The sequence below is a fragment of the Macaca mulatta genome, chromosome 4 (assembly GCF_049350105.2).
Source record: "Macaca mulatta isolate MMU2019108-1 chromosome 4, T2T-MMU8v2.0, whole genome shotgun sequence".
NCBI classification, from domain to species: Eukaryota; Metazoa; Chordata; class Mammalia; order Primates; family Cercopithecidae; genus Macaca; species Macaca mulatta.
In genome coordinates this window covers 66,651,373-66,664,591 of record NC_133409.1, presented here as the reverse complement: position 1 = coordinate 66,664,591, position 13,219 = coordinate 66,651,373, and positions in this window count along the sequence as shown.

The window sequence follows — 13,219 nt, the reverse complement described above, 5'->3', positions numbered from 1 at the left end:
TATCTTAGGCACAACTCATCTTCATCCGTGCTGATTAATGATACTCAAAAGAAACATTCTTATAAACAGAGAAGTCTCACGCTCCTACCCACCATTCCTGAAAGTGGAACAAAAAAGCAAAGGTAGAACCCAGATGAAGCCTGATGGGAGAGACCTGGAAGAATTCTGGTCCTTTCTTTCTGTGGACTTTACATGTTCAATGAACATTTCTGGGACATTTGGATACAATGAAGTGAAAGGTTATGATGAAAACCAAAACTCAAATGCACAAACTGCTTTTACCCTTTAATAACCCTTCTCCTGAGTGTTCTAACCACATTTCCCTTCCTTTGCCAGTTCCTAATTCCACAGGACTTACTGTGTAGTGGCCCTTTACAGCACAACATAACTGTGGTCAAACTCTGAGCTTTACCTCCAAAGCCTGGAGTGGAAAATCAGAAGCCAACATCATGTTGTTCCAGTGTGGAATTCACCACTTGGACAGTTTTTCTCCTGCAGGGAGAGTCCATCCTCCCTCCCACATCTACACATGAGTAGGGCTTTCTAAAATGCTTAGTTTTATAAAATTTTACCCAGGAAAACAGTTATGTCTGGTACATTTTCTCTATTTCCTGGCTATGTCAAATTAGTATGAGCTTTGCCAGATTAACTGCTTAAATGCACGAAAACAATCATTTACAAACCAAGAGACCCAGGAGAATGGAAAGCTGGTCAAAAAATAGTAACTTTTCAAAAGGAAAAAATATGATTTTGCTGGGGAGATATCTAAAAGTCCTTGTTGACTTTCCTTCCCCAGGAGCCTGGGGAGGGCCACCCTTAGCTTAACCACTTCATTAACCACTGGGCCTTCAGAACCTGTTGTACGAGTCCTCCCTCATAACCGAGTCCACCTCTGTGCTGGTGTCTGTGAGTTGGTGAGTCACTTTTGCATACTCTGCAACTCTTCCAAATATGTGAAACAACTATTTAGGCCTGGCAGGGAGTTTTCTTCTTTCCTATTGGTGAAATCTCATGTTCTCTGTGGCTTAACATTCATTTCACTGAGTACAGGTACATGTACTTTTACAAAGGATACACTTTTGAAAAGCTACAGTAAACCCATGATTCTAAATTGAGTCATATTTTTTGAAAACTCAAGGATATCTTGATACTTAAAGGAATCCCTGGCATATCCACTTGTAAGGTTTTACAACTTTTGCAAAACCACTTGCCAAATGAATGTTTTACAAGTGTGGGATTTCAAAGACCGTGTTTTACTAACTTGAAGGACACAAGCTCAGCCCATTTGGCCTATGACAAACTCAATTAAGGTTAATGGAGCACAAAAATGGCTCTACAGGTAAATACTGATTCTTTTCCAGAGAGAGTTATCGAAGTTTTTTTAGGCCAGGCACTGTGGCTCATGCTTGTAATCCCAGCACTTTGGGAGGCTGAGGCGGGTGGATCACTTGAGGTCAGGAGTTCAAAACCAGCCTGGCCAACATGGTGAAACCCCATCTCTACAAAAATACAAAAAAAAAAAAAAAAAAAAAAAAAAGAGCCAGGCACGGTGGTGCATGCCTATAATCCCAGCTACTCGGGAGGTTGAGACAGGAGAATTGCTTGAACCCAGGAGACAGAGGTTGCTGTGAGCTGAGATTGTGCCATTGCATTCCAGCCTGGGCAACAGAGTGCAATTTCATCTCAAAAAAAAAAAAAAAAAAAAAGTATTTTTGAGTATTAGTGACTTTTACTTATGTGCAGACAATTTACAGGAAAAAGAGTATGCAAAATCAATTTACATTTTCTAACAAATTAAAATGATTTTAAGAGCAATCTGTAAAAGGTGAGTCAGTGGTGCCTTGAAAATAAACCTTTAACTTTCCTGCCCCTTTTTTACAAAACCGAGGCATTGAAAACCCAAAGTTTGGCTGGGTGTGGTGGCTCATGCCTGTAATCCCAGCACTTTGGGAGGCTGAGGCAGGTGGATCACAAGGTCAGGAGATTGAGACCATCCTGGCCAATGTGGTGAAACCCCGTCTCTACTAAAATACAAAAAAAATTAGCCGGGCATGGTGGCCCGTGCCTGTAGTCCCAGCTACTTGGGAGGCTGAGGCAGGGGAATTGCTTGAATCAGGAGGCAGAGGTGGCAGTGAGCCGAGATTGCGCCACTGCACTCCAGCCTGGCAACAGAGCGAGACTACATCTCAAAAAAAAGAAACCCAAAGTTACTTTTCTTTGCAAAATGTTGATTCAATTTCTTGAAGAGTAGGCTAGATGCTCCTGAGGAATGCAAAGTGCTATGTTTATCACTACCATACATATTGGCAACAGGGTTCAGAGGTTTTAATTTAGAATTTTTCCCCCTTTTTCTCCTTCTGTGTATTTTTCTCCTTTTCCTATGTCTCTCCATGCCTCCGTGCCTTAGTATGGTACAAAACAGACTTAGCGTGCAAGGCTTCCTGGTTTGTGTTTTCTAAAAGCCTGATATCCAAACGGGAGATGGAATTTGAGGAATGAATATCTCTGTGAAACAAGTCATGGTGGGGTGTGGTGGTGCTTTCATGTAGGAAAATGCTTCCCCTGGTCTAGGAGGAGGGCAAGGTCCAAAGGGTGAGAAGCATGGCTCCCCGGCTTTCCTCTGGGAGGCAGAAGACCCTAGGAAGGAAGACTTGAGGGACATCGCAGGAAGACAAGGGATAGGACTGGGATTTACAGCCTCCACAAAGATTCTCCTACTTGCAGAGGGCATGGAGGAAGCAGAGAGCTGCTGGGCATCAAAGGGGCCACTGTGGTCTGGGACAGTGGGGTGTGCTGGTGAGACCATAGTCAAGGCCATTTGCCTTACTGGGTATTGTATAAGCTTCCTGAAATCTGGTGCAGCTCTGGGAAGGAAAGAAGAGCTCAACAATGACAAAAATGAAGAACAGCTAGGGGCTCACAGTGGCTTTAAAACAAATATAAATGTTTGAGGACAAAGATTTATACCGAGTACTCATTCTGGTGCCAAACACTGGGGTGAGGCCAATTTTTTGCTCAGCTTTTGAGGAGTAAGCAGGCGAGTCATGTCCCTAGCATTGTAACTAGAGAACGAGACTGTCCTACCAGGGAGCGCTGTGTGTAACTTTACTCCCAGATTCAAGGTCATCCAGAAGTCTTTATGGAGCACCTTGACTCTACCACAGGGATCCAAGGTGTGGAGTTTACTGCTGTTGTTTCCTGACCCTGAAGAGTTAAGAGGCAGAGGATGAAACAACAGATTGTGAAATGTCTGAATTAGAAGAGTATCATGTTCATTTTGATTTTGGCTTTTGAACTGTAAATGACAGAGAGCACATCCTTACCAAATAAAATTCTATGGCAGACAAAAAAGATCCATTTAGTCCATATGTGGTGGCTCATGCCTGTAATCCCAGCACTTGGGGAGGCCGAGACGGGTGGATCGCCTGAGGTCAGGAGTTCGAGACCAGCCTGGCCAACATGGCGAAACCTCATCTCTACAAAAAATACAAAAATTAGCCAGTCATGGTGGTGGACGCCTGGGGGGCCGAGGCAGGAGAGTCACTAGAACCAGGGAGGCGAAGGTTGCAGTGAGCCAAGATCGTGCCACTGTACTCCAGCCTGGGTGACAGAGTGAGACTCCATCTCAAAAAATAAATAAATAATAAATAAAGAGATCCATTTAGGATCTCAATGACCAAGTACCCCACAGGACCATAAGCATGGAACTGTCACCCCAGAAGTCAACCTGGCCTTGTTCTTCCAGTGTTAAGCACAGTGGTTTCTGAAAATGTATTGCACATATTGCCTATGTCCATTGCCAAGTAGTTTCCAGGACCACTGACAGATGCAAATAGAAAATAAAACTAAACAGAAGCCCCGCCATGAGGGTTTGAGGTCTATCAAACAGAAAATGGATCTTCTTCAGCCTTCTGTCAATGATCCATAGAAGTGTAACAGATGAAACTTACAAAACCTTACATGAGTACCAAAAGCTAGAAGAAAATCTTAACTCCCTCCTGTAGGAAGCCACGCAAGCACAGACAAGGGGAGCCAGCCTTCTCCCTTCATGGAAGGAAGGTATTAATACACAGAGCACAAGAGCAAAAGAGGAGGGGAATGGATGGCCTATGTGTGGGTGCAAGATAAAGTATATGCCAAGGCTCTGTCTTCATTTTCATAGACTGTTTCCATAAAAAGTGTAAGAATCTGGCAATGGTCAAGTTGCTGTGGTCAGCTACATGTTGTCCTGCATTCGGTTGCTGTTGGTGGACACTACGGGATCCCGGTATGCATGCAAAGGTGGTCTATTTTCTTGCCTCTGTCAGTAGAAGGTGGTGAGTAAGGCCAGGAAACATCCAGAGGAGGACAGACTCTCTTACCACTGAGCACAGGCAGGGGCCTGGGGAAAGGTGTAGATATACTCTCTGCCTATTCTCCAGGTATTGGACATTGGTTATGCAAAGTCCCTGAAGGAAAAGGAGAAAGATCTGCTCAGAGGAATATTCATATGCTATACACATTTCTTGCTTTCTCTGTAGCCTAAAGATTGATTCAGACCTAGTAAGCCTGGTAGTAGTGTGTGACTCTTTTCTGGACATGAATCAGGTCTAATTTAGAGTGCATTTAAGATGCCCCTCCAGGCTGTAATCTAATCTCAAGATCAGAATGAACTACCAGCCTGGGAATATCAACAGTATCTGAAGAGTCCTTGCTATTTTTAAGGAGAGGGGAAAGGAGGAAAATATTTTGAACTAAAATTTATTGAGTACATGCCATGTTCCTAGCACTGTTTAGGTGTCAGCATTTCATTGTCTTCATAACCCTGTGAAATAGATATTATCTTTCTTTTACTGAAGAGGAAACTGAGGTTCAGAGTTACCTGGATTTCTCATAGTCAGTCAGCTGGCAGTAGTTGTAATAGTGAACTTATTGGAGGTGGTTGAGCTGCTGGTAGTAAGGAAGACCATAACTTCTCTATGTGCTGGGAGCTTTACATACTTATTTCATTTAATTGTTCAATAAATTATTTCATTTAATTAGTTCAATAAATTTAATATCTAAATGTGGTCATTTAGATATTAAACCAGGATTCACACCCAGGCTGATTTGCTTCAAAGTTCATGCTCTTTCCATTATCTCATGATGCTACTTTCCCTCTAAGTTGTAAATAACGATATTGTTCTTTTAAAGAAAAGGTAAAAGTCTAAACAGAGGATGTCTAAGAAGGCCTTGGATAAAAAGTTAGTAAAAGTTGCTGTGTGCTAGAGTCACTGAAAAGATGCAGGAAAGACCTACCTCTAGGTTAAGAAAGTCTAATTGATTTATTTCATATAAGCACAGAAATTGTGCCAAGGTTAAATTAAATAGTGATTGACAATGGTTGAAGACCACAGGAGAACAGATATCCAATACTATCTGGCTGATATTGCTTTACTTATTCATAGTTCTTTATATTTTACTCTGAATTATATTTCACAGCTTAAAATATAAATATTAGAGATAGGTTTATTAAAAATTGGAAAGAGGAGAGGTGCCCAAGATGGCCAAATAGGAACAGCTCCAGCCTCCAGCTCCCAGCCTGAGTGACACAGAAGACGGGTGATTTCTGCATTTTCAACTGAGGTACCGGGTTCATCTCACTGAGGAGTGCCAGACAATTAGTGCTGGTCAGCTGGTGCAGCCCGACCAGCAAGAGTTAAAGGAGGGTGAGGCATCACCTCACCTGGGAAGCACAAGGGGGAAGGGAATCCCTTCTCCTAGCCAAGGGAAACTGAGACCCACAACATCTGGAAAATAGGGTAACTCCCACCCTAATACTGCACTTTACCGCGGGTCTTAGCAAACGACACACCAGGAGATTATATCCCACACCTGGCCCGGAGGGTCCTGCACCCACGGAGCCTCCCTCATTGCTAGCACAGCAGTCTGAGATCTAACTGCAAGGTGGCAGCGAGGCTGGGGGAGGGGCAGCTGCCATTGCTGAGGCTTAAGTGGGTAAACAAAGCCACCGGGAAGCTCGAATTGGGTGGAGCCTACCGCAGCTCAAGGAGGCCGGCCTGCCTCTGTAGACTCCTCCCCTGGGGACAGGGCATAGCTAAACAAAAAGCAGAAGAAACCTCGGCAGAGGTAAATGCCCCTGTCTGATAGCTTTGAAGAGAGCAGTGGATCTCCCAGCACGGAGATTGAGATCTGAGAATGGACAGACTGTCTGCTCAAGTGGGTCCCTGACCCCTGAGTAGCCTAACTGGGAGACATCCCCCACTAGGTGCAGACCGACACCTCACACCTCACATGGCAGGGTACACCCCTGAGATGAAGCTTCCAGAGCAAGAATTAGACAGCAACACTTGCTGCAACACTCAGCAATATTCTATCTTCTGCAGCCTCCGCTGCTGATACCCCGGCAAACAGGGTCTGGAGTGGACTTCAAGCAAACTCCAACAGACCTACAGCTGAGGGTCCTGACTGTTAGAAGGAAAACTAACACACAGAAAGGACACCCACACCAAAACCCCATCAGTACGTCACCATCATCAAAGACCAAAGGCAGATAAAACCACAAAGATGGGGAAAAAGCAGGACAGAAAAGCTGGAAATTCAAAAAATCAGAGCGCATCTCCCCCTCCAAAGGAACACAGCTCCTCGCCAGCTACAGATCAAAGCTGGACAGAGAATGACTTTGATGAGTTGAGAGAAGGCTTCAATCGATCAAACTTCTCAGAGCTAAAGGAGGAACTACGTAACCAGCGCAAAGAAAGTAAAAACATTGAAAAAAGAGTGGATGAATGGATAACTAGAATAATCAATGCAGAGAAGACCTTAAAAGAACTGATAGAGATGAAAACCATAACACAAGAAATATGTGACAAATGCACAAGCTTCAGTAACCGACTCGATCAACTGGAAGAAAGAGTATCAGCGATTGAAGATCAAATGAATGAAATGAAGCGAGAAGAGAAGTGTGGAGAAAAAACACTAAAAAGAAATGAATAAAACCTCCAAGAAGTATGGGATTATGTGAAAAGACCAAATCTACATCTGATTGGTGTGCCTGAAAGTGACAGGGGAAATGGAACCAAGTTGGAAAACACTCTGCAGGATATCATCCAGGAGAACTTCCCCAACTTAGTAAGGCAGGCCAACATCCAAATTCAGGAAATACAGAGAATACCACAAAGATACTCCTCGAGAAGAGCAATTCCAAGACACATAATTGTCAGATTCACCAAAGTTGAAATGAAGGAAAAAATCTTAAGGGCAGCCAGAGTGAAAGGTCGGGTTACACACAAAGAGAAGCCCATCAGACTAACAGCAGATCTCTTGGCAGAAACTCTCCAAGTCAGAAGAGAGTGGGGGCCAATATTCAACATTATTAAAGAAAAGAATTTTCAACCCAGAATTTCATATCCAGCCAAACTAAGTTTCATAAGTGAAGGAGAAATAAAATCCTTTACAGACAAGTAAATGCTTAGAGATTTTGTCACCACCAGGCCTGCCCTACAAGAGATCCTGAAGGAAGCACTAAACATGGAAAGGAAAAACAGGCACCAGCCATTGCAAAAACATGTCAAAATGTAAAGTCCATCGATGCTAGGAAGAAATTGCATCAACTAGCGAGCAAAATAACCAGCTAATATGTTAACACATAACAATATTAACCTTAAATGTAAATGGACTAAATGGTCCAATTAAAAGACATAGACTGGCAAATTGGATAAAGAGTCAAGATCCATCAGTTTGCTGTATTCAGAAGGCCCATCTCACATGCAGAGTCACACATAGGCTCACAATAAAGGGATGGAGGAAGATCTACCAAGCAAATGGAAAACAAAAAAAAAGAAAGCAGGGATTGCAATCCTAGTCTCTGATAAAACAGACTTTAAACCATCAAAGATCAAAAGAGACAAAGAAGGCCATTACATAATGGTAAAGGGATCAATTCAACAGGAAGAGCTAACTATCCTAAATATATATGCACCCAATACAGGAGCACCCAGATTCATAAAGCAAGTCCTTAGAGACTTACAAAGAGACTTAGACTCCCATACAATATTAATGGGAGACTTTAACACCCCACTGTCAACATTAGACAGATCAATGAGTCAATGAGACATAAAGTTAACAAGGATATACAGGAATTTGAACTCAACTCTGCACCAAGCAGACCTAATAGACATCTACAGAACTCTCCACCCCAAATCACAGAATATACATTCTTCTCAGCACCACATCGCACTTATTCCAAAATTGACCACATAGTTGGAAGTAAAGCACTCCTCAGCAAATGTAAAAGAGCAGAAATTATAACAAACTGTCTCTCAGACCACAGTGCAATTAAACTAGAACTCAGGACTAAGAAACTCAATCAAAACTGCTCAACTACCTGGAAACTGAACAACCTGCTACTGAATGACTACTGGGTACATAACGAAATGAAGGCAGAAATAAAGATACTCTTTGAAACCAATGAGAACAAAGATACAACATACCAGAATCTCTGGGACACATTTAAAGCAGTGTGTAGAGGGAAATTTATAGTACTAAATGCCCACAAGAGAAAGCTGGAAAGATCTAAAATTGACACCCTAGCATCACAATTAAAAGAACTAGAGAAGCAAGAGCAAACACATTCGAAAGCTAGCAGAAGGCAAGAAATAACTAAGATCAGAGCAGAACTGAAGGAGATAGAGACACAAAAACCCTCCAAAAAAATCAATGAATCCAGGAGCTGGTTTTTTGAAAAGATCAACAAAATTGATAGACTGCTAGCAAGACTAGTGAAGAAGAAAAGAGAGAAGAATGAAATAGACGCAATAAAAAATGATAAAGGGGATATCACCACCGACCCCACAGAAATACAAACTACCATCAGAGAATACTATAAATACCTCTATGCAAATAAACTAGAAAACCTAGAAGAAATGGATAATTTCCTGGACACTTACACTCTCCCAAGACTAAACCAGGAAGAAGTTGAATCCCTGAATAGACCAATAGCAGGCTCTGAAATTGAGGCAATAATTAATAGCCTACCAACCAAAAAAAGTCCAGGACCAGACTGATTCACAGCCAAATTCTACCGGAGGTACAAGGAGGAGTTGGTACCATTCCTTCTGAAACTATTCCAATCAATAGAAAAAGAGGGAATCCTCCCTAACTATTTTACAAGGCCAACCTCATCCTGATACCAAAGCCAGACAGAGATACAACAAAGAAAGAGAATTTTAGACCAATATCCCTGATGGAACATTGATGCAAAAATCCTCAATAAAATACTAGCAAACCAAATCCAGCAACACATCAAAAAGCTTATCCACCATGATCAAGTGGGCTTCATCCCTGGGATGCAAGGTTGGTTCAACATACGCAACACAAATGAATAAACATAATGCAGAATATAAACAGAACCAAAGACAAAAACCACATGATTATCTCAATAGATGCAGGAAAGGCCTTTGACAAAATTCAACAGCCCTTCATGCTAAAATCTCTCAATAAATTCAGTATTGATGGAACATATCTCAAAATAATAAGAGCTATTTATGACAAACCTACAGCCAATATCATGCTGAATGGGCAAAAACTGGAAGCATTCCCTTTGAAAACTGGCACAAGACAGGGATGCCCTCTCTTACCACTCCTATTCAACATAGTGTTGGAAGTTCTGGCTAGGGCAATCAGGCAAGAGAAATAAATAAAGGGTATTCAGTTAGGAAAAGAAGAAGTCAAACTGTCCCTGTTTGCAGATGACATGATTGTATATTTAGAAAACCCCATCGTGTCAGCCCAAAATCTCCTTAAACTGATAAGCAACTTCAGCAAAGTCTCAGGATACAAAATTGATGTGCAAAAATCACATTCTTATACACCAGTAACAGACAAACAGAGAGCCAAATCATTAATGAACTCCCATTCACAATAGCTTCAAAGAGAATAAAATACCTAGGAATCCAACTTACAAGGAATGTAAAGGACCTCTTCAAGGAGAACTACAAACCACTGCTCAGTGAAATAAAAGAGGACACAAACAAATGGAAGAACATACCATGTTCATGGATAGGAAGAATCAATATTGTGAAAATGGCTGTACTGCCCAAGGTAATTTATAGATTCAATGCCATCCCCAGTAAGCTACCAATGACTTTCTTCACAGAATTGGAAAAAACTGCTTTAAAGTTCATATGGAACCAAAAAAGAGCCCGCATTTCCAAGACAATCCTAAGCCAAAAGAACAAAGCTGGAGGCATCACGATACCTGACTTCAAACTATACTACAAGTCTACAGTAACCAAAACAGCATGGTACTGGTACCAAAACAGAGATATAGACCAATGGAACAGAACAGAGTCCTCAGAAATAATACCACACATCTACAGCCATCTGATCTTTGACAAACCTGAGAGAAACAAGAAATGGGGAAAGGATTCCCTATTTAATAAATGGTGCTGGGAAAATTGGCTAGCCATAAGTAGAAAGCTGAAACTGGATCCTTTCCTTACTCCTTATACGAAAATTAATTCAAGATGGATTAGAGACTTAAATGTTAGACCTAAAACCATAAAAACCCTAGCAGAAAACCTAGGTAATATGATTCAGGACATAGGCATGGGCAAAGACTTCATGTCTAAAACACCAAAAGCAATGGCAACAAAAGCCAAAATTGACAAATGGTGTCTAATTAAACTAAAGAGCTTCTGCACAGCAAAAGAAACTACCATCAGAGTGAACGGGCAACCTACAGAATGGGAGAAAATTTTTGCAATCTACTCATCTGACAAAGGGCTAATATCCAGAACCTATAAAGAACTCAATCAAATTTACAAGAAAAAAACAAACAACCCCATCAAAAAGTGGGCAAAGGATATGAACAGACATTTCTCAAAAGAAGACATTCATACAGCCAACAGACACATGAAAAAATGCTCATCATCACTGGCCATCAGAGAAATGCAAATCAAAACCACAATGAGATACCATCAGGAATCAACAGGTGTTGTTCTGTGAGAAGTTTCTCACAGAAACAACAGGTGCTGGAGAGGATGTGGAGAAATAGGAACACTTTTACACTGTTGGTGGGACTGTAAACTAGTTCAACCATTGTGGAAAACAGTGTGGCGATTCCTCAAGGATCTAGAACTAGAAATACCATTTGATCCAGCCATCCCATTACTGGGGATATACCCAAAGGATTATAAATCATGCTGCTATAAAGATAAATGCATACGTATGTTTATTGCAGCACTATTCACAATAGCAAAGACTTGGAATCAACCCAAATGTCCATCAGTGACAGACTGGATTAAGAAAATGTGACACATATACCCCATGGAATACTATACAGCCATAAAAAAGGATGAGTTCATGTCCTTTGTAGGTGGATGCAGGTGGAAACCATCATTCTCGGCAAACTATTGCAACAGAAAACCAAATACTGTATGTTCTCACTCATAGGTGGGAATTGAACAATGAGATCACTTGGACACAGGAAGAGGAGCATCACACACTGGGTCCTATTGTGGGGAGGAGGTAGGGGGGAGGGATAGCATTAGGAGATATACCTAATGTAAATGATGAGTTAATGGGTGCAGCACACCAACATGGCACATGTATACATATGTAACAAACCTGCACGTTGTGCACACGTACCTTAGAACTTAAAGTATAATAAAAAAAAATTGGAAAGGGATAATTGAGTAGAAAATGTCTCAGTTATTCATGCCTCTCCAAGAATTACAGTGTCAGGATCTTGGAGCCTAACTACAGATATAGTGCTGGGTACAGAATAAGTCTCTGGAACATCACAACCTAGCTCTTGATGCCAAGGGTGCTTTCTGTCAGAAACAGAAGCCCTGAGCTGGCCTCCTGGGCCCCTCCTGCCAGGTGTGAATATGTCAGGGCACAATTGTTTGGCAATATCTCTTTGCTGTTTTATTCTCTCTGCTCATTCCTTTCCTTGAAGAAAGAGGAATTAATCATTAAAACAAGTCACCTATTATTTAAAAAGCTTCTTTGTTTCTGATGATCTTAAAATATATTTTTGGAATCAAATCTACCCACACAGAAAGTCAAGCAAAATGTAGTCTAAAATGTGCTGTAGGGACAGGGTCTAAATTTCTTGGCAATAGCTGATAAGTTGATTAAAACCAAATTTGTGACCCACTGTTAGCCATAATAGAGAATCCTAAAGGGTACAGTTTGGTCCCATTTTGTACTAAGGCAATCTTCTTGCTTTTGCATTATATTCTAGCAAGAATATAATGTTTCTGATGGACAAAGATGGGGGTGCCAGGATATGGAATCCTTAATTCTTATTGTAGCTCTTTGCAACGTATATATCATCTTTCATGGAAACTTCTCACAGGATATTTAAGGCAGAAGAACGTTCCATCAGTTTCGTCCCAATTCCTGGTGTATTTTCTTAGGCTATTACATGAAGTTTCAATGTTTTTGAGCCACAGTGACATCATTTATCCCTCTAGTTAGGTCTACAATAAAATCAGGATTCTGAGTTCCTTTTTTTTTTTTTTTTTTTTTTTGCTCTGTTGCCCGGGCTGGAGTGTGCAGCTGCAGGAACTCAGCTCACTGCAACCTCTGCCTCCTGGGTTCAAGCGATTCTCCTGCCTCAGTCTCCCGAGTGGCTGGGATTACAGGCATGTGCCACCACATCTGGCTGATTTTTGTGTTTTTAGTAGAGACGGATTTCTCCGTGTTGGTCAGGCTGATCTCAAACTCCTGGCCTCAAGTGATCCATCTGCTTCAGCCTCCCAAAGTGTTGAGCTTACAGGCATGAGCCACTGTGCCCAGTCAGGTTTCTACATTCTGACAAATGCATCCTTTCCTTTGAGCTCTACTCTGATTCCTGTTTGGCCTTCTACAGACTTGTTTGTGCTGAAGGACAATGTGCACAGAAGAACTTATTGCAGAAGCAATTAAAACAGGGAGTGGAGTTCAGCCTTCAAAAACAGAATCCCCTAACCTGGTTATCTGGCATCACCAAAGGGCATTCTCTAAGGGGAATACGCTGCTTTTCTTATAAGGCAATGTTCATTGTTGGGAAATTCTAGTTAGTATAAACTTCTTAAACATGTTGATAAAAAACATAAACCAACTGCCAGTAATATCCGAGGGGAAAAATGGCTTTTTGGCAGTTGAAATAAAAGTCTAGCAAGCCAGTCGGAGGACCGGCAGTCTTCAACCTTGTTAAGCCCAGTTTAGTAAACTCAGTTGTTGTCCATGG